The sequence below is a fragment of the Lactuca serriola genome, chromosome 5, assembly GCF_051521515.1.
Source record: "Lactuca serriola cultivar US96UC23 chromosome 5, Lser_US96UC23_V15, whole genome shotgun sequence".
Classification (NCBI taxonomy): domain Eukaryota; kingdom Viridiplantae; phylum Streptophyta; class Magnoliopsida; order Asterales; family Asteraceae; genus Lactuca; species Lactuca serriola.
The window spans coordinates 82,455,469-82,476,795 of record NC_136412.1 but is presented as its reverse complement, the minus strand read 5'-3'; the positions used below and the strand labels follow the sequence as shown (position 1 = coordinate 82,476,795).

At 36.5% G+C, this 21,327-nt stretch overlaps 1 long non-coding RNA gene across 1 annotated transcript; it reads left to right on the top strand.

The window, feature by feature from the left end:
* Positions 1-1,709: 1,709 nt before the first annotated feature.
* LOC145050692 (uncharacterized) lies at positions 1,710-3,155 on the top strand. The gene is made up of 2 exons (XR_013683431.1): positions 1,710-2,189; positions 2,832-3,155. It is a non-coding gene; the product is annotated as an uncharacterized LOC145050692 (long non-coding RNA).
* The last annotated feature ends 18,172 nt before the right edge of the window (positions 3,156-21,327 follow it).

Sequence of the window (21,327 nt, the reverse complement as noted above, 5' to 3'; positions counted from 1 at the left end):
GTTTGCTACAACATTAATGAGTGCTTATGAACGAGATTTGAGTATTGGATTAAACCCGCGCATACTTGAATCATTTCATGGAATTTAATCTCGAGTGATTGTGAAACGATAATATCATATAGTCTTCAAACCTAGATATATGAGTTGTTGTTTTCGCGTTGGTTGTGCATTGATAATGCGTAAACACATCAGTAACTTGTTGTTATAAAACACATTGTTGTGTATGATTCAATGAGTAAATAGTACTAGCATATAAGCCAAAGTTTATCTTTTCCTTTTATCCTACGAGGGTAAAAGAGATATCTTGGGCCCCGAGTTGATTTTGTTTTAACTTATGTGTCGGGCCCGGTTAGGACTGAATTGATATGTTTAATTAAGTTCTATGTCATACAAATCAGAGATCGATAAATAAACTATTGGACAGTAAGTATGACTATGTTCCATGTAATTGTCCGCACGATATCTTGAGAATAGAGGATTATACGATCCCTTATCTAAAGGACATGTCGGAGTTCGACAGCGGCTTTTGAGAGCTACGATTCCTAATCAGATCCTGAAGTCGTACGTGCATTTACACTTATTAGACTTATCCAAGTGGGAGACTGTTGGATTAGGTGTCTAAGCCCATAACTATATCTGGTATGTACTTAACCCGGTTGTAGCATGGTCCTTTTGGGTTGCCTTCACCGGAGCAACTTGACTGGCTGAATAATAGAGAAAGAGGTTATCATGGTTTATCAATGTATTATATAAATAATATATTAAAGGAGAAATCATATTTAGTTAATTAATATTGGTGAAGAACTAATTTTGTGATTAAAAGATATTAATTGAACTAAGGGGACTGAGATTGCAATTATAAGATAATTTAATTTTGGGTTGTGGATCCCTTAGAAGGGGATGGACAAAATCAAGAGGGAAGCCCACCTTGAATTCGTCAAAGGCCTTGCTCTTGGAAGGATCTTCTAGACTGCTTGGTGCCTAAGCAATCTAATTAGGGTTTGGACTGAAACCCTAGCATCTCACATATATAAAGGGTCCCTAGGCTTCATGATTTCGGCTACACCAACCCTAAGAAGAGTTCAAGGAGCCGAAATTACCTCCCCCCCCCTCTCTCTATCTCTAAGTTTCTCCAACTTGCTTTGGTGTTTGTAATCTATTAGAGGCACAACATTTGAGGTGCTAAGGTTCTCATTAGCTCAAGATCTTCAAGAAACAATCAAAGGTAACTTTCTAACTTGTTTATTAGGTGTTAATTTCGTTTTGTTGTATGCTAGATTAGGGTTTTCAAGTCTTGGATAATTGTTGCATGTACAAATAGAAAAAACTAGATCCAAACATTAGGGTTTGGATGAACACCATAGGAATGTTGTTTTGCTCATAACCCATCAATTATGAGTATGAAATTTAGCACACAATAATTTTCCTTTATATAATAAAAGAGTCTTTCCCATTAAATTATAAAAATAATAAGAAATACTATCTTTAAAAACCAAATTACAAATTTAATAAATCATTTACAAAGTAAGAAAACATTAATTTATAAAAACTACGTACAAAATTGAAAAAACTAAATTTTAAGATTAGAAAATAAAAATTTTTCATTTTCCTTCTTTGATAATTGAGATGGTTTCCCCCGCCCAAAATTTTTGGCATAATTTTAATAGCCCACAATCCCGCCCAAAGTCTAGCAACAAATCAAAATTCGGCCTATCTTACTAAAGTTTGCAATCCGGCGTCGTCACACTCCGCCAACTCCCCCTTTCTCTTCCTGCTTCTCCATCGTTGTCCCATTGTAGCGACGCAACCCACAATCACAACGGAACTAGTTCAGAATCAACTATCAAGTTCTTCTTTATTTCCTTCTAGTTCGTTTTTTGTTTTTACACATTTCCAACCCCGAAGCTCCTCCTGTCGAAACAAAAGGGAAGAAAACAGAAGCATAGATGCCCACATTCGGTTTAATGGGTTCTTAATGCTGTTTTACAGTCTATTGTTAGCAAAATCATAGATTGTCACCTCCCAGTCTATTGCAGCGAGGGTGAAGCAGAGATAGCGAGGTGAATGAGGGAGTTGCCTCTTGTGAAGCAAACTGAAGGACGCGTTCGGGGTGATCGAGAGAACGTATTTGGAATCCTGATTCTTCATTTTGTGTGTGTTGTCTTTGAATGAAATTCAGGGGCATCTCGGTAATTTCTGAACTCTCAATTCCATTTAGCTCTCATTGAAACACCACCGTGCCACCGAAGGTGTGCCCTATTGTCACCGGTGATGGTGGTTTGTGGTTTCTTAACATAAAAAACTTCGGGGGTGTCTTTGTGTGTTATTTTCTTGGAGTATTTTCTGTTAATGTATCCTTGAAATCAGTACATTTTGCTTGATCAATTGGTATGTAAGCTTGGTGGAAATTAAGCCTATTGTTGGTGTAAATTTGCCTTATGATTATTTATTAATTCACATCGGTCCATCTTATGACTCTAAAAATACTATTAAATCTTTGGTGGAAAAGTATCATTATCGGATGAAAACCACATGAACCCCAAAATCAAACACATTATCGTACAAATAGTGAATGAGTAACTTTGTAATACGATTTTGTTTGAATTCATCCGTTAACGTGTTTACTGGAAACTAGTCTTACAATCCACGTTCTCAATTGTCTTTTTATGCATTTAAATTGTCTGGTTTTATCACAAACACCCCTACTATTGTTCTTATGTTTTTTTTTTTTTTTTTTTTTTTTTTTTTTTTTTTTTTTTTTTCAATTTGGTAATTTATTTCTTTGGTTTTTCTATAATTAATGATATTGTTGTTTTATTTATGTATACAAGGTGTGCATTGACCGGTTAGAGTCAACTATGTTTGCTTCATGAATCCTATCGAGAAATTTGATTAATGCATCTTGTGCAACAGTTTGCAGCTCCATATCATATTGTTTTACTGGCTACTTTGTTGAAAAACAATGTATGGTCCAATAGGGGTATGAAGAGAGTCATAGATGAAACTTGAATCAACAATGGTGTCTCAGAAGCAACAAATTGGTGGCCAAAATAAACTTACCAATTATTTAAGCCGTACTCTATCACTGTTTTTGTAGTAGTGGAAGTTTATTGTAATGTGTTAACACTTTTTAATTTATTTGATACTTTGTAGAAGTAGCTAGATTTTTTTTCAGTTTTTTTTAAAACAAAATTCATTTTAGCGACGGATTAGTGACGAAATGTCTGTCATGAAAAGTAAAGAGCATCTGTCGGTAATCTGTCACTGAAAGTGTCCGTCGGTAATTCGTCACTAAAAGTGTTCGTTGGAATCTGTTGGAATATAACTTACGTTGGTAATCCGTCAGAAAATACAGTCAAACCTGGTCAAAGAATATTCCGTCGGTATATTTCCTACGGAAAATTTCGTCGGTAATCCGTCACAAAATCCGTCGGAAATCCGTCACAAATAATTACCCATGGGACCTTTTACGACAAACCTAATTCCGTCGGTATGCCGTCAGAAATCGTCTTTACCGACGAATTTCCGAGGGATATGGCCATCGGAAATTGCTTTGTTTTCTAGTAGCGATTATCGTCTTTTTTGTTTCATCATTCAACTACGACCAAAAAGCCATCTATGTTATTCGCCCCCTCTTGTTTTACTGTTTCTGAAATGTTTGTTTTGATCTACCTTAAGACACGTATAAAAAAAAATAATGTCCACTCTTATTGTTCAAGAGTGAAGAGAAAAATCAAGCTCGTTGTATATAAGTTTGGAGATTTTGCATAATTTTTATAATTTGACTGAATAAAAGTTGAGAAGTCAATATAAAAATCCTCGCACGCACTAGGTTGCTTGCATCCTAAAAATTTATATTTGTGAAAACATTTATATCAAAATTTATATTTGTGAAAACATTTATATCAAAATATAAATATATTGTCACGACACTACTAGAAACTTGGGTTTGCAGATACATTTTATTAAATAAGAATTTTGGGAATATGGTTTGTAATTATGCCTTTTCTTCTACTTTTCATTTTTTAAATCATGTTTTTCTTTTATTTCCAACAGGTCACCATATTGAAAAATAGTTAAAGTCATTGTAGAAAATATTATTTCTCTGTTTTTGTTATGTTTATAGGGAAGGGAAAAAAGAAATGTATGACTAAAGACTTATTATCTTGCGTCACGATGTTATTTGACCTCTTCCTCATCACTATGGAGAGTAATTGATGCTGTGAAAATCTTGAATATATTCATTAATATGATTGCCTTATATAGGCTGAATACAAAGGTTTGAGTGTTCCATATTTACAGGAGAATAAGTAGCAGCTACACTAGGTAATTTGACTATACAATTACACGTGATAATATCTAATTATACATAAGATAAATCTATTTGTGAATATCCTTAATACGCCCCCGCAAGATGGAGGATCCATCGGAGACTCCAGTATTCTTGGAACGATTGCGAAGAAATGGAGCTCGGGATAGAGGTTTGGTGAGCATATCTGCAAGCTGGTCGTGGGAGTGAACATGATGAACTTTGAGAAGACCCGTGGAGACTTGTTCACGAACAAAATGGTAGTCTAGAGCTACATGCTTCATACGCGAGTGATAGACAGGATTCGCACAGACATAAGTGGCACATGTATTGTCACAAAAGAGAGTAAGAGGGTGTGTGATAGATATGCCGAGTTCTAGGAGCAAGTTCTTTAGCCATGCTAATTCAGCCGAAACATTTGCCAATGCCTTATATTCTGCTTCAGTGGAGGATCTGGAGACTGACTTTTGCCTTGTAGACTTCCAAGAAATAATGTTAGAACCAATATAAAGTAAATAAGCTGTTGTGGATCTACCCGCGTCATTAACACCCCCCCCCCCCCAATCGGAATCTGAAAAAGCCGTGAGTGTGAGAGGAGAGGTATGATTGAGAAACAAACCATAGTGAATGGTACCCTTAAGATAACGAAGAAGACGTTTTAGAGCTTGCCAATGAGACTGACGAGGAGCATGCATGAATTGAGAAAGTTTATTGATGGCATAGGAGATATCCGGACGAGTGAAAGCTAGGTATTGAAGTGAGCCTACAAGTTTGCGATGGGGTGTGGCATCTATAGTAGGAGTAGAGTCAATAGTTGATAGGGGTTCAGAGGTGCTTAGAGGGGTGGAGACTTCCTTTGCACCGTCCATATGAAACTGAGTGAGAACATCTTGAATGTGACGATGTTGAGACAGAAATAGACAAGATGGCGTGGGAATGACTTCAACACCGAGAAAGTGATGAAGCATTCCAAGATCTTTCATGGAAAATTTGTTGCTGAGAGCGGAAATGAATTGAGAGAGAAAGGAAGAATTGTTTCCTGTGAGTACTATATCATCTACATAGACTAGAAAATAGCTAATAATGTGATTAGTATTATAGATGAATAGAGAAGGATCTGCCAGAGATTTCTTGAAGCCACAGTGAGTGAGGAAATTGGTGAGTTCAGCGTACCATGCCCGAGGAGCCTGTCGAGGCCGTAAACGGATTTCTTGAGTTTACAAAGGTGATTGGGGAATTGTGGGTGAGTATATCCCGGAGGTTGTACCATGTAAACTTCTTCATGAAGGGTACCTTGAGAAAAGCATTATTGACATCCAGTTGTCTAAGTGGCAAATTATTGGAAATAGCAATAGAGAGAACAATTCGAATAGTAACTGGTTTGTGATTGGGCTGAAAGTATCAAAGTAATCTTTCCCATACTGTTGATGAAAGCCTTTGGCAACTAAGCGAGCTTTGTATTTATCAATTGTGCCATCGGGTTTACGTTTGATTCGAAAGACCCATTTGCAGCCAATGGGTTTATGAGATGCCAGAGGTACTAGTTCCCAAGTTTGATTGTGTATGAGTGCATTAAACTCAGCTTCCATGGCATGACACCATTAGGTGTCCTTGCTGGCTTGAAGGTGGGTGGTGGGTTCAATAGTGGGTGGTATCGGATGAATAGTGGTGGTGTTGACAAGGTTTTCGTTATAATATTTTGGGTTGCGGGTGCGATTTCTGGGAAGTGGGTATGGGCTGGAACGAGTATTTTCAGTATCATTTGGGATGATGGAGGGGTTGGGCGGATCAGGTGTGTGTGTGGAGCTGGGCTGAATGAGAGTATTTTGTGAGCTGGACGAAGGAGGATTGTGATGTGGGTTGTTGGAGGGAGATGTTAAAGGGGCTGTAGTTGAGTGGTTTATCGGTGAAGTGGGAGTAGTGGGTGCTGAAGTTGGATCAGCAACTGGATCAGCTGCTGGAGTGGGCTGCGGAACAGTAGGGATAATGTTTTGGAGGACTGGTACAACACAAAGGGATGAGGCAGTAGCAGTGGTAGTTAGCTCGGTTGATAGGAAGTCATTTGTAGTGGGAAGTGGGCTGTCATCATTAGAGATAGAAGCATAGGGAAAGGTGTGTTCAATGAACTGAACATGTCTTGAGTGATAGAGTTTGTGGGATATAGGGTCATAGCATTTGTATGCTGATTTGGATGCCGAATATCCAAGAAAAATGCATTTGGCGGAACGAGGGTGGAGTTTGGTGACTGCATAGGGCCGAAGCCAAGGGAAACAGAGACAACCAAAGGGTTTAAGATTGTTATATGCGGGTTGGGAGTTGTAAAGTTTTTGGTAGGGAGAGATATTGTCAAGAATGGATGTGGGTAATCGATTAATTAGGTGAACAACCGTTTGAAAGGCATGAGACCAAAAAGTGAGAGGAAGGTGGGCATGGTGGAGGAGAGAGAGACCGGTTTCAACAATGTGTCGATGTCATCTTTCTGCAACTCCGTTTTGCTCAGGTGTGTGTGGGGGTGTTGTGAAGTGGGAGATACCATTTTCTTGTAGGTATCGAGTGAGGGCAATATACTCACCACCATTGTCTGTAAACAGAGAGATAAGAGGGGTTTTATGGTATTTTTCAGCCAGGGTTATGAATTGAGGAAATAATATTGAGACATCAGATTTTTTCTTCATTGGATAAAGCCAGGTATACTTGGAGAAAAAATCAACAAAGATGACATAGTAAAGGAAGCCATCATTAGATTGTTTGACTGGTCCCCAAACATTAGAGTAGACAAGTTCAAGAGGTTTAGAGGCAACAAATGAATTGCTACCATATGGCAGTTTATGACTTTTATTAATGGAGCATGCATTAAAATGAAAGTTATTGAAATACATTGAACTTGACTCTAAAATTAACTACCTAAAAAGAGACTTGAGAACTTTGATAGACGGGTGACCCAGCTTGTGATGCCATGAATGAAGAGAACTGGTTGAAGTGGTGAGAGTGTTTAGTTGAGGTAGTTGACGAAGAGACTGAATGGCTGCGTAATAGATGTCATTAATGTTCACCCCCCGCATTAGACATGCCCTCGTGCGAAGATCCTTGACAGCAAAATGATGTGGAAAGAATTCAACAGAGACACAGTTAGATTTACATAGTTTGGCAACAGAAACAAAATTATTATGCAATTTTGGAACACAAAAAACATTATGCAGATGTAACGATTTTGAGGAAGTGGGGAGTATAGTATGACCAGTGTGAGAGATTGGAAGACTCATACCATTTCCTAACACAATTTCATCGGGTCCTCCATATTCCGAGAGGGTGTGGAATGAAGCCGGATTAGAAGCCACATGAGGAGAAGCTCCTATGTCAAACATCCATGGTGGGTTGGACGATGTGGGTCCAGCTACAGTGGTATTAACCGAAGGCGATGGTGCTGTCAATGAGATGGAGATGTTGTTGTCTTTCAAGAATCAGCCAAGTTTCCTACAGTCTTTAGTGTCGTGACCTGGAATATTACAAAATTGACAAAAGGCAGAGGATCGATTACCACTCTGAGTGAAATTGTTGGCATTTGTTGACCCAGAGAATCGATTTTGGCGAGGACCAAAATTACTACTGAAGCGATTAAACTTGTTGGAGCTTTTGTTGTCTGTCGATTGCCTGGAATTATGAAGAGAGAATTGTTTCTGAGTGTTGTTCACAGTAACGATTGTAGGTGTCGATTGATTGTCTTTGAGGGTTCTTTCATGGTCTACGAGCTTATCAAAGAGATCAGGGAAGGTGATAGTTGTGTCTCTGATTTTGAGGGCAGCAGCTATGTGAGTGTACTCTTCACCTAATTGACTCAGAATGTGCACAATGAGGTCCTCCTCATCGATTCGACTCTGTGCTGTGCTAGGGCTAATTCGTCGGCAATGCTCTTCATCTCAGTGAGGAAATCAACAATTGGACGAGACCCCTTCGGATTGTTGGCTAACCTGGACTTAAGAGAGATTATTCTTGACCGAGAGACACTTGCATAGTTGTCATTGAGTCGCTTGAAGACTTGTCTTGAAGTGTCGGGAGAGGAAACAATTGGCTGGATAGTTTCAGAACAACTGCCGAGCAAAGCACCTAACAAGATCTGGTCTTGTCGATACCACGGGCGGTTTTCCGGATTAGATTTAGTAGCGTCAGTAGAAAGAGTCTTGGATAGGGCTTCTTGTGACCCATCAATGAAGTGATCAAGGCCTAAGCTGATTAGGGTAGATATAACCTGCTTTCGCCATACATGAAAATTAGTGGCTGCTAATTTGATTGGAAAGTGAGATTGAGCTGTGACTTCGATAATAGCCATTAGCGACTGATAAAGGTATTGGGAATTTTTGGATCGAGAATAGCTCAGAGGAGCAAGATAAGCTCTGATACCATATGGAGAGTAATTGATGCTGTGAAAATCTTGAATATATTCATTAATACGATTGCCTTATATAGGCTGAATACAAAGGTTTGAGTGTTCCATATTTACAGGAGAATAAGTAGCAGCTAGACTAGGTAATTTGACTATACAATTGACTATGCAATTACACATGATAATATCTAATTATACATAAGATAAATCTATTTGTGAATATCCTTAATAATCACAAAAAACCTAGAATCAAATTCAAAAACAAAAAAAAAAACATCAAATAATAATCTAGAAGTTGCTTCTTCGTAACTTTGACAGTTTGCAAATATAAGTTAAACTACATACCAATATTGTCAAAATAAGTTCTATTTAAAAAAGAAAGAATGCGCAAACAAAAGAAATACAATTATGAGTTATAAATTTTATACAATTATCAATTGTAAACAACTAGAAATAATTTGTATACTCATATAAATACTTGTACACGTTAAATTAAGAAAACCCACGATAAAAAAGAACACAAAGTCAATAGAAATAACCAAGAAAATTTTGTCTTTGTGTGTACGAATATAGTATAAAGGATGAGTATTTTGTTTTAAAGGTTCTAATTAATTTTAGATATGAAACACTTTAGTATTACTACCGGAAAGCTAGCAGGCCTGCCCTCCACAATCTTTACAAATGGAAGTGAAGAATCATCCTTATATTGAAATCGTTTCACATGCCCATGTGAAGAAGAATGAAATTTAAAGTGTTGGATGTAGGTAATATTTGAAGACATGTTATTACACTAAAATTATGTCACCTTATATGTCATGTATAACATATGGTAATATAACATTAATGGAGGAAATGATCACCATGTTATAACATTTGTTACACCCATTAATTTCCATATCATCCTTTTTTCTGTGTGTTTTTTTATTTATTTTTTTTAATAATTGTAAAAGTAAATACAAATTAATAAAGATGCTATTTAAATAAATCCTAAATCAAATATAACATTTAAAAGCTAAAAATAATATTACAATAAAATAATAATAACATTGCAAGAAAAAATATGATAGTCCTAATCTAAAAACATTAAAAGATAGTCTTAATTTAAAAATAAATGATATTCCTAGTCCAAATATCTTTTTCGGATCTTTTCCTTCATCCTTCGAAGTACTTCCAAATCTCGATGCGATAAACCTTCTTTGCCAAAAGAATTGTCAAATGTTTCGTCATTTGATCTTCTTCACATTTCTCATTCTCGTCCCGTGCTTTCCTACGATCGAATTCCCGGTGCTTACGTTCACATCAAGTATTTCTTTTGCTATTCAATTGTGTGTGCCAATCTTCTACTTCAATAATGCTAACTCTTGTTCCTTTTTCTAGTTTGATTCGCATGTCATTAAGTGTGCTTCGCTTTATCACGTCCAACCGGTCATCGTGGCGGGGAGATCTCTTCGACGTCGTCCAAGATCTCATTGGTGTTGAATGTGTGGTCGATGTTAGTCCGTGCGTCAGAAGCATCGAACGAACTTGAATTTCATGACCTCTTGGATTGTACCTACGACGATGTTTGATCTTTAATCCATTTTGTATTGTTTCTCACCATCTCCATACTTTTTCATAATCGAAAACATGACCCATTTCGACGCGATATTGTTCTTTCATGGCTTCCCAAAATGCAAATTTCCTCATATCATTTCCTACACGTTCATTTATTGAAGTCCTGCATCACATGATCGCCAAAGCATACTCCTCTTCCGGTGTCCACCACAGTGGAGGTAATTCACTTTTAACAATCGCTTTCCGTTTCCCTTTCCCACTCCTTCTCCCACTACATCTATGCTGCATTTCGGGAATGGTATCTTCTGATGGTTATGTGAGTGGTGGTTTGTGGCATCGAAGAAAAAGTATTGAAAATATGTTGTTATAGGTTTGGGGCACAAGGTTTTGTTGAATGTACGATGATATAGGAAATTGCATATGGGTGAAGTGGGATTAAAATAACTTCCTTGGAATGGTATTTGTGGTGAATTTTAAGTGTTAAGTAGGTTCATGTAGCTCATATATTGCGTGAATCCGATCACAGTGGTTGTGTTTCTTTGTGAGTTTGTGTCCGGTGGGTTGTTTGGGTTTTTCGCTTCAGAATTCAGTTGAACGTAATTGATTTTTTTTGTAAATATTAAGAGACTAGAAAAGAATGATGTAGGAAAAATGTTCTAAAATTGTGTATTTTTATAGATAAAACTAATAGGTAATTTTTTTTTATGATTTTGATAATGGTCACAAACGTTTGGAAATGAAAAATAAACATGTTGGCTTGCGTTATCGTCGTAACGCAACTTACCTAAACGTTGATTGAGGGCAATGTTAGTGGCGATGTACCAGCGTTGAGGCACCTCCATGTTGGAAATAACTCCCTTTAACGGGCTCACACTGAACACTCTTAATCACATTAACTAGACATCTTATTAATTGAATTTATTTTCTTCTAATAAAATTCACTAATTGCTTTCTGTTATACTCATATCATGGGCATTGCTTTCATTTTTATTTGGCAAATTATTATTATTTATAAAAACTACAAGAATTAAATATAGATTACGGTACATAGATAAATATGTCTACCTCCACAAAGTTTCCAATCATCCTACACCTTCAGTCTCAAAACCGACCAAAGTTTCATATACAAAAGGAAAATTTGATGTAAGTATGATCAATCGTTGGTTTGAAGGGAAAGGAAAACAATACCAAAGTGGGAAGTTTTCAGAGCAACAAATAAAGAATGCATTTGACAAGTTCACAAATAACTTTTCCACTGCTAGTTCATCATCTCATAATTCGCAAGTTTCGGTTCAAAAATGGAAACCAGTTATCAAAAATGCGAATGTTGTGAAGGATGAGATTACAATCAATGGAAATCCAAAACTATTGAACGACTATATTTCAATATCTAGATCTGATGATGTTGATATAATGGATTCTGTCACAAACAAAGTGAAAACATGGTTTTTAAATTCAAAGAATTTGTTTCATTCTACTCATGATGGACCCAACAAGTCTTGGGTTCCTAAATTTTTTCAATAAATGCAGTTGATGTATGACGAGCAATATGATGCGAAATGGTATATTGATAGTGGTTGCTCTTGTCATATGACTGGAAGAAAGGAAAACTTGCGAGATTATAGAAGCTTGGAAAATGCAGGAGTGGTCAAATTTGGGAATAATCAAAAGTGTCAAGTAAAAGGCTATGGGAAAGTCACTAGTGGATAATTCACTGTTAACAGGGTTGCTTATGTTGAAGGACTTCAACATAACTTGATTAGTGTGTCACAACTTGTTGTGGGTACTGGAAACCAGGTTGTATTTAATAAAGAAGGAAGTATCATTTCAAATGTGAAGACAAATGAAGTACTTCTCAAATCCAAAAGATATGGTGATATGTTTACACTGGACATCAAACCAATCGTGGGAAAACCTGCTGTGTGTTTACTCTCAAAGGCATCTAATGATGTCAGCTGGCTTTGGCATAGAAGATTGTCACACTTGAACTTTCGCAATATTAACAAACTTGTCACTGAAGATTTAGTTCGAGGTTTACCTGTACTAAAATTTGACAATGATTCTCTGTGTGTAGCTTGCGAACAAGGAAAACAACATAGAAAAGGTCATCCGATTGTGATAGATTCAAAAATCGTAGAACCATTGGAACTTATTCACATTGACTTATGTGGACCGTCGACTGTTGCTACAATCAATAAAAAGCAGTACATTTTAGTTATTGTTGATGATTTTTCTCGGTTCACATGGGTATTTTTTCTCAGGATAAAATCTGAAGTTGCTCAGATGATGATTGATTTTATCAAATTAATTGAGATTAGCCTAAAAAGGAATGTTCGAAAAATTAAAAGTGATAATGGGTCTGAGTTTAAAAATCAAACTCTTGATTCTTTTCTCACAAGCAAAGGCATTTCGCATAATTTCTCATCACCGTATACTCCACAACAAAGTGGTGTTGTTGAAAGAAGAAATCGATCTCTATGCGAAGCAGCCAGAACAATGTTAACATATGCGAATCTACCTTAATATCTTTGGCCTGAAGCAGTTTCAACTGCATGCTTTACTCAGAATAGATCATTTATTCATCGCAGATTCAATATCACTCCATATGAAATCATCAACAATCGAAAACCTAATGTCAAATTTTTCCATGTTTATGGTTGTAGGTGCTTTATAATGAATCTCAAAGATAATTTGACAAAGTTCCAAGCTAAAGCTGACGAATGCATATTCTTAGGATATTCGCAAAATTCAGTAGCATACAGGGTGCTAAACAAGCGAACAAGAAAAGTTGAAGAAACATTCAATTTAACTTTTGATGATTACTATCTTAAACAAACGGATAGTAAATTTGAAAATAAATCAATTCTTGTTGATTCAGATACACAAATTGATAATTCTGAAATTAATGATTGTGATTATGACTTAATTTTTGGAATTCCTGACAGCACAATTGATGCGGAACAAAATGCTCTTGATAATCAATCAACAGAATCCTCAAAACATACTAATGATTCAACAATTACTACAAGTTCAGAATCATGCAAAAGTGTGCATGAAGTTCATATGGAGGGGGAGAATACGATTAACAATGAATTCAGAACGCAAACTTTCGAGGGGGAGAATGAAAATATGAATCATCAAGTTGAGGGGGAGCATTCGCAAAATCAACAGGAACATCATTTTGAGGGGGAACATCAAAATGAACATCATGTTGAGGGGGAGCGTGATGAAACAGAGACAATAAATCTTGATGAAAATGATGAGTTTCATGAACTAAATGATAATTTTTCTGTTGCAGGATCTGAAAATGAAGATATGTATGAAGATGCACCTTTGGAATTAAATCCAGATTATCCACCACTTGAGAAATGGACAAGAAATCATCCAAAAGAACAGGTAATTGGAAATCCACAGGATGGTGTGTTGACAAGAGCTCAAATTCGTGCGAAAAATGAGGTACTAAATGTGAACCAAGAACCGTGTATGTTTAATGTCTTTATTTCGAAAATAGAGCCAAAGACAGTAAAGGATGCTATGGAACACTCAAATTGGGTTGTTGCTATGCAATCTGAACTGGCTGAATTTGAACGAAACAAGGTTTGGGGATTAATTCCTAAACCTTCTGATATTTCAATTGTCGGATTAAAATGGATTTTTAAAAATAAAACCGACAAAGATGGCAATATTATTCGCAATAAAGCTAGACTAGTGGTTAAAGGTTATTCGCAACAAGAAGGAATAGACTATGAAGAAACATTTGCTCCTGTTGCAAGACTCGAAGCAGTTCGCATATTTTTAGCTTATGCAGCTCACATAGACTTTGATGTTTATCAAATGGATGTTAAGTGTGCATTCTTAAATGGAGAACTTGAAGAAACAGTGTACGTTGAACAACCACCAGGATTCATAAATGAGGAACATTCTGATCATGTCTATATTCTTGACAAGGCAGTTTATGGGTTAAAACAAGCACCAAGAGCCTGGTATGCAACACTTACAAACTTCTTGAAACAATCTAAATTTAAACAAGGATTAGTTGACCCCACTTTATTTCGCAAGAAAGTTGGGAATCATCTAATGCTTGTTCAAATTTATATAGATGATATTATTTTTGGCTCAACTGACCCAACATTGTCGATTGAATTTGAAAATCTAATGAAAAGTCAATTTGAAATGAGCATGATGGGAAAATTTTATAATTTTCTTGGATTGAATATAAGACAGAACAGGGATGGAATCTTAATCAATCAAGAAAAATATACGAAGAACTTGCTTGAAAAGTTTGGAATGACCAATAGCACGAAACTAAGAGTACCAATGGCAGTAGGAACAAGACCAACTCCTTCGTTAGATGCTCCTGCTGTTGATTTAACACTTTATCGAAGCATGATAGGTTCTTTATTGTACTTAACTGCAAGTAGACCTGATATTATGTTTTCGGTTTGCAATTGTGCTAGATATCAAGCTAATCCCGAAGAACCTCATTTGACTGCAGTGAAAAATATTTTTCGCTATCTTAAGGGAACAGTTTCGTTAGGACTTTGGTATCCTTCGAAAACGGGATTTTTCATTCAAGCTTTTTCAGATTCTGATCTAGGAGGATGTACTTTGGATAAGAAAAGTACTAGTGGTGGATGTCAACTATTGGATGGGAAGTTAGTAAGTTGGCAATCGAAGAAGCAAACTTGTGTGGCTATCTCAACTGCTGAGGCTGAATATATTGCTGCTGCTGCTTGCACTTCACAAATTATTTGGATTCAGAGTCAACTTCGTGACTATGCAATAAACATGAAAAAGATTCCCTGGTATTGTGATTCGCAAAGTGCAATTCGCATTTTTCATAATCCAGTACAATATTCAAAGACAAAACACATTGCTCTTCGATATCATTTTATCAAAGATCATGTGGAAGATGGGAACATTGAAATTCATTTTGTTAAAACAACTGAACAACTTGCTGATATTTTTACTAAACCTCTTGATGAAAAATCATTTGTAAGAATTTTAGCAGGTTTGGGGATGATTGATGTGAATTCAATTCCAAAATAATAAGCCTGAAAGTTTCATTCAGTAGTTATGAGTCAGAATTGTTCAGATGTTACTGTTCATCCAGAGGCTTCGCATGGCTTCGCATCCACATCTCTTCGCATTTACGATCATAACAACTAAGGTTAGGTTTGCGATTCATTTTGTAGTTTCTAATTTTGAAAAATCAAAAATTCAAAAAGATTTTATGTTTATTCATGTTTGTTTTTGAAAAATTAAAAATTCAAAAAGATTTTATTTTGTTATTTTTTTTAATTATGAAAAATTCAAAAATCACAAAAATAGTTTTCTTTTCTTTGTTCTTTAAACATTGTGTGCTATGAGTTTAGTCCAGGGCTTAATGTGAAGAGGTCATGCTTATATGTTTCTATGGGAAGGTATCAATTTTTTTAAAACTAGTTAGGATGTCCCTAGAAGCATGCTGCTGTATGTAGACCAAAAGCCTCAACAAGACTCGATGTGTGAAAACTGAAAGTCTTAATGAATCTTTCATACGGAGGGTTTTTCCCTATCAGGCTTAAATTCACATTAGTCAACTGAGCTACCTTACTCTTCTCATTGAAGTTAAGAGTTTTCTGTTTTATCCATTATAACAGAGGTACACTTCGATTCTTAACCAATCTTTTTATACCAAACAATTCTTTCAATCTAAATTTTTCGAAGAGATTTGTCCTTGAGGTCTTTAATCAAACCAATCAAAACCTAGACAAATCACAAGTCTGTGTTTATGATCTAACATCATGAGACCGTGATGGAAGAGAAACCCAAAAATCCAACCAATTAAGGAATTGACAGGGAACTTTGTTCCAGAACTTACGAAACATTTGTTTCAGTACCAATGTTTTATACTCCAAATCATATTCATTCTTTTTAAGTGGTCTTGATCAAACATTCGAAGCCTACGATGTTTGTACCTAACAAGATCCAGCATAATATTTTTCATGAATATGATTTCCGTGTGAGTATACTTCGAAAATCCTTGTCACTTTGAATATTATTCTACACCAATTTGTCACTGACTACACTGGTCAAACAAATAATTTCAGTTACACTTACTCACCTTATGTTTAGGTTGATATGTAACGAAATTTTCGAAGCCACCTATTTGCCTTATAAAAGAAACCCTTCGAAACTTCTCTACAAGCTGTCGATTGTAATTCACGGGAAACTACACAAGCTGTTGATCATCTCTCTTGATGATTAACGAAGCAACCTATGCCTGGGGTTCAACTGCATTTGTGTCAAATTGAATTTTTGACATCACAGGATTCCAAAAAAAAATTATTGATTCTCATCTTATTTCTTTGGAACAATGCACACACGAAATCCTTGAGGTTCTGAGTAATACCAACTCAGGCTGATGATTTCGCAAGTCTGGCATATGACTTTACTTTACATCCCAAAAGTGAAAGAGCCTTGCCTCCATGCGAAGGGTTTTAATGGTTCAAATTCTATAACGGGAAACTTGACAGACTGTGTACTCAAGATGGTTGGTATTCTGTCCAGTTTTCTAGGCGATGTGACAGTTACTTTTTGAAGCATGGTTATCTTTTACAGTCATGATCTGATTTTCAAGGTGCCACATCGGATAACATTAAATGTATCCCGCTTTAATTTCAAATCGATTTTGGTAACCTATAAAAGAGGAATCAAGATCATTGTATACGGTTACGCGAACAAAATTCTCACAAACCTAAAAAGCTTCAAACTTCTTCAACTTCATCTCTTTCAAACCCTAACAATGGCTGGCACTCAATCAAATACTGATAAAGTTCTTTCTCAACCTCTGATGAAAATCCAAAGCACCATTTATCAAGTTGATCCGAATGTATCTTCTTATCCCGAAGGACTGAAGATGCTCATAGTTGCCCTGAAACGATCACCCCTATCCACCGCCATGTTTAGTTCCTTCTCAGTTCCGATGACATGGTTGTCATTGGCAGCTTCATCGGCATCACACAACTACACCACTGATGTGATAACCTTCAACTTGATGAACAACAAACGGGTTAAACTTACCAAGAAGATGTTCGTTGAATTCTTGTAGATTCCTAACAACCCTCCATTTTTCAAACCCATTAATTCTCAAATCACCCATATGTTCAACGAAATGGGTCATCAACCAACTCTTGAGAAGATTAGTGACTTTAGAAAGGCAGGATTACCGTGTATGTGGAATTTTTTGTTCGGTATTTTTCTTCGATGCTTAACAGGACGCACAGTTGGTCTTGATAGGGGTCGTATGGAAGTTTATGCCATGGTAATGGGATTGTACTATGACATTAGTGTGGACTATGCAACTCAGTTATGGAAGGAGTTTGTTAAGAGTCTGGAAAACACGAATTCAGAAAAAGGAATTTCTTGTGCACGGTATTGGAGCCTGATTCTTGAAAAGGTGTACGAAAAAGAAGGGATTCAAGTCCCAGAGGATGCTGAGGTTGCAAAATTTTCATTATATCAATTTCCTAAGGAGGTGGAGGATGATGAAAATATTTTCACTCATGTTGCTCGCATTCCGGATGCGATGTTTCGCAAAGTATCATCTACTCACAAGGTGTTGATACGCTATATGAAGACTTTCGATCTAGCTGTGGAGACTGGAATTTTGTTACAAGTTGCTGCCAAAACCCCAAAGAAGAAGAAGGCTACCAAGAATGATGCAACTGCTCAGTCTTCAAAACAGGGTTAAGAAGAGGAGGTTCGGATAGAGGAAACCTCACCGAAATCGAAGAAGGAAATAGTACCCTCAAAATCAGGGGTATTGAAAAAGATTCGCAAGACTGAAGTGAGCAGTAAGGGGGTTACTGTTTGCAATATTCCAGCTCATGTCTCTCCAGGATCTAAGAGACAACATGCTCAAGATGTTGCGAAACAAATGCAACAAACATTGTTGAAAAAGCGAAAGTTGATTATTCGCAATGAATCTTCTGATGAAGAGGTGATTGCAGACACTCCACTAGTTTCTACACCAATAATAATTTCTGTTCAACCTGTCTCTACTATTCAAGTTTCGCAAGTTTCCTCACAACCACTCGAAATAGTCACTACTAAATCAGTTTCTGAGAAGGTACCTATTTTTGATACGGTTGTCAACATATGTGATACGGGGGTACCTATCACAAGTGTTGAAACCACTTTACCAGTCACCTTACCCATTTCTTTACCATTTGTATCCTTTCCAACTACTACACTATCCACAACCTCATCCATTTTTTATCATCCTCTTCAAAACCCATTTACAACCCTATTTTCCTCACAATCACCTGAAACTCCTCAACCTTCGCAACCCATGTCAGATAATGAAACCGAAGGAGGAGCTTTTGGAGGAGTATTTGAAGATCTTCACTTTGATTCAGAGGAGGAGGATATTCCTGATCATATGCTTATGACAGGAAAGCAGTTCAAAGTCCTGAATCATAAGTTGAATGCTATTATTCAGTCACAAGCTGATTCTGACAGACTATCATCTATCTCAGCAATGGAGGTTGATATTATGCTTAAGGCACTGAGAAGCGAATATTGGACAAGGTTGATCAGACAGATAAAAATATTAAGCTTCGCATTCAAGCTCAAGGAAGTAATTTTTCAGGGGTGATACAGGAGTTAAAAGTTGTAGCAAAAGAACACCATGTTCTGTTTGTACAGGATGTGAAGAAAGTTCGGGAGGATGTCAACTTTAAGCTTGAAGAGTTGAAAACCGAACTTGCGAAGGAGCTTAGGGATTTTACTTCTCAACATATCGAAGTTCAAAAGAAGGTTGATGTGGTTGCTACAGAAATGCAAAAGGTTGTTGCTGCCCCTGTCCTTGAAGCTAACCACAAAGAAACCCAGGAGAAGTTTGATCAGTTGATCAAGTTGGTGACTGAGCTGAAAACTGTGGTTTCACAATCTTCATCTCAACAAATTCTCACTCCTGAGTTCTTGTCTCTAAAGGTTAATACTTTGGAACAAGCAATTCAGAAAGCTCTTGCACCAATCGCCAATTTTACCTCTTTACTACCAAAGAGTGCCCCACCTGCTTTCACAGGGGTGCAAGGGGGAGAGAAAAATTTAAGTAAAGAGGAGGATGCAAAGACAGTAGGAAAAGTAATATCTACTCAGCTTAAATCTACTCTTCCAATACTTACGATGCTGATTTCCTCAACTAAAATAACCACAAGACCAATTGCCAAAGGACTTTCGATTGGGACAAAAGAAGGAAGTTCGAGTACGAAACCTCAAACTGATACTGTGGGAAAAGGAAAAGGAATTTTTTACGAAAAATAGAAGGAGGAGAAGAAAGCTGAGGCAGAGGCAAAGTTGGAAAGAATAAGACAAGTCCAAAGTATTATGAGGCAAAGGGCAAGTGATCCTCCCACGATGAACAAAGGAGATCCTGCGAAGCTGTACTCTTATGAAACCATAGAGTCAAAAGTTGTGGGAAGGGAAATGTATGAACTTGAGAAGAAGCCAAAGAAAAGTTATGATATTGCGAATTCAGACAATTGTCAGCTAGATTTTCCAATCAACGAAATGCTCTTCATTACAGCTCAATACAAGATTAGTGAAAAGTTTGATAATCCTGATGACTACATACACATGAAAATCAGATTTCATGTTGTTTTGGGAAAAATCCAGATGAAGTATGGTCTTTAATGAAGATCAAAAAGGTGTTAACTATCAAGAAAGATGCGATGTTTGAAGACATGCTTCATAATTTTCGTTACTTTGTTATTCGAGCTGATAACAAGCAGTAAGACTTCATAATTGCTGACTTTCCTCTGATGAATTGCAATGATTTGATTCAAGTGGCTCTCATTTTGAAACATATGGAAGAGAATAAGCTCAAAGGATCTGAAACCGAAGTGTTTAAAATTGGCTTCGCACATGTCAAGACGTATATCGACAATTACTTCGATTGTTTGGCTCTAACTGATGAAGAATTGGCAACCACATTGGGAAGAGAAGTGAACGTCCCTTGGGAAGAAAACTTAACCCAGTCAGCATTATCAAAGTATGTTGTTGGGGAAATATGCCTAAAACCTTTCGGCATGGTGTTTTCAGGAAGAGATACGAAGGGGAAGCCCAAGAAATTTTTGTTTAAGGTCTCAGAGGTTGAAAGATATACTTCTTTGCAATATACGCACTTTATTGTTCGTATGAACAACTGCAAGAGGAGTAATGAAGGAGACAAGAAGGAGCTCAAGAAGGTGATTTCCTGGAATGGAGAAGTGCGAAAGACAATTCACTCAGCTGTTCAAAAGCTTATGGACTGAATAGCTTCGACTGTTTACAAAGGGGGAGATTGTAGAGGTTATATTGTAAAAGTCGAATTGTGTGTTTGTTTAGTTTCGCATTTTTAGTTATTTTACTAAGTCAGTTTTATACGAAGCGTACTGTTTAGACTTAGTATATTTTTTGTACACTCAGGTTCCTATAAATAGGGACTGAGGATAGAAGTAGAGGATAACTTTTTGTAACGCAAATATCCTTTCTACTTATTCCTGTAATCAGTCTTTATCAATATAAGATCTGATTAATATTTACTCTTTGTGTTCTTACTTTTCAATCACTCAAATCATAATTCCTTTCCTAATCCCGATAACAATTCTCTTCAAAAACAACAAAAAAACAAAAAGGAAAAAAAACAAAAAATGATGTTAAATCAAATGTAAAAGGTTGATTAGATTGATGTTAGGGGTAAAATCAGTTAAGGAGTATTTATAGCACAACCCTTAATTAACTAAACAATTAATTAATTAACTAATTAATCAATTAAGTAGTCATCTTTCGGCTGGATCCTGTCCCTAAACACAATCATCGGTACCAGGACCTCAGTCGTCATCCCATTCTCGACGTCGTGAGGTAGAGGCTGATTATAATGCCTCCTATAGACGTGAAACAAATATCCACAGGACCACTGTTTCATCATATTTGATTGTTATAAAAAAAACTTCACTAAACAATAAAAGAGTAAACTGGATAAACTCACGTTACCTTTTTCGATTGTCCAAAGTTTCTTTGATAATCAATATTCCATATCACCCCAAATCTGATG